The sequence below is a fragment of the Schistocerca cancellata genome, chromosome 4, assembly GCF_023864275.1.
Source record: "Schistocerca cancellata isolate TAMUIC-IGC-003103 chromosome 4, iqSchCanc2.1, whole genome shotgun sequence".
NCBI classification, from domain to species: Eukaryota; Metazoa; Arthropoda; class Insecta; order Orthoptera; family Acrididae; genus Schistocerca; species Schistocerca cancellata.
This window is the reverse complement of record NC_064629.1, coordinates 304,403,009-304,404,192: the sequence shown is the minus strand read 5'-3', so window position 1 is coordinate 304,404,192 and position 1,184 is coordinate 304,403,009. Positions and strand designations below refer to the sequence as shown.

General features: G+C 50.2%; 1 non-coding gene across 1 annotated transcript; it reads left to right on the top strand.

Moving 5' to 3' along the window:
• Positions 1 to 211: 211 nt before the first annotated feature.
• On the top strand, positions 212 to 285 carry Trnas-cga (transfer RNA serine (anticodon CGA)). The gene has a single exon. It is a non-coding gene; the product is annotated as a tRNA-Ser (tRNA).
• The last annotated feature ends 899 nt before the right edge of the window (positions 286 to 1,184 follow it).

The window sequence follows — 1,184 nt, the reverse complement described above, 5'->3', positions numbered from 1 at the left end:
CACTCCTGAAAGAAAGGATATTGCGGAGACATGGCTTAGCCACAGCCTGGGGGATGTTTCCAGAATGAGATTTTCACTCTGCAGCGGAGTGTGCGCTGATATGAAACTTCCTGGCAGATTAAAACTGTGTGCCCGACCGAGACTCGAACTCGGGACCTTTGCCTTTCGCGGGCAAGTGCTCTACCAACTGAGCTACCGAAGCACGACTCACGCCCGGTAGCTCAGTTGGTAGAGCACTTGCCCGCGAAAGGCAAAGGTCCCGAGTTCGAGTCTCGGTCGGGCACACAGTTTTAATCTGCCAGGAAGTTTCATATCAGCGCACACTCCGCTGCAGAGTGAAAATCTCATTCTGGAAACATCCCCCAGGCTGTGGCTAAGCCATGTCTCCGCAATATCCTTTCTTTCAGGAGTGCTAGTTCTGCAAGGTTCGCAGGAGAGCTTCTGTAAAGTTTGGAAGGTAGGAGACGAGGTACTGGCAGAAGTAAAGCTGTGAGTACCGGGCGTGAGTCGTGCTTCGGTAGCTCAGTTGGTAGAGCACTTGCCCGCGAAAGGCAAAGGTCCCGAGTTCGAGTCTCGGTCGGGCACACAGTTTTAATCTGCCAGGAAGTTTCATATCAGCGCACACTCCGCTGCAGAGTGAAAATCTCATTCTGGAAACATCCCCCAGGCTGTGGCTAAGCCATGTCTCCGCAATATCCTTTCTTTCAGGAGTGCTAGTTCTGCAAGGTTCGCAGGAGAGCTTCTGTAAAGTTTGGAAGGTAGGAGACGAGGTACTGGCAGAAGTAAAGCTGTGAGTACCGGGCGTGAGTCGTGCTTCGGTAGCTCAGTTGGTAGAGCACTTGCCCGCGAAAGGCAAAGGTCCCGAGTTCGAGTCTCGGTCGGGCACACAGTTTTAATCTGCCAGGAAGTTTCATATCAGCGCACACTCCGCTGCAGAGTGAAAATCTCATTCTGGAAATAGTCACAATGCCGTAGGCTATTGATGTAGATGACAACTGCAGCTGCAATACTTTTCCACTGGCCACAACAATGAAAAGTTTCCGCTTCATAATACTGCGCCAATTACCAACAGCCAGACTGCTCTTCAGATGATTATGTAGGTAAACAATCAAGAAAATGTACAAGTCTCGGATATTGGGAAATACAATCTTGTGCTTAAAATAAGCAGAACGTGGAGGTGACAG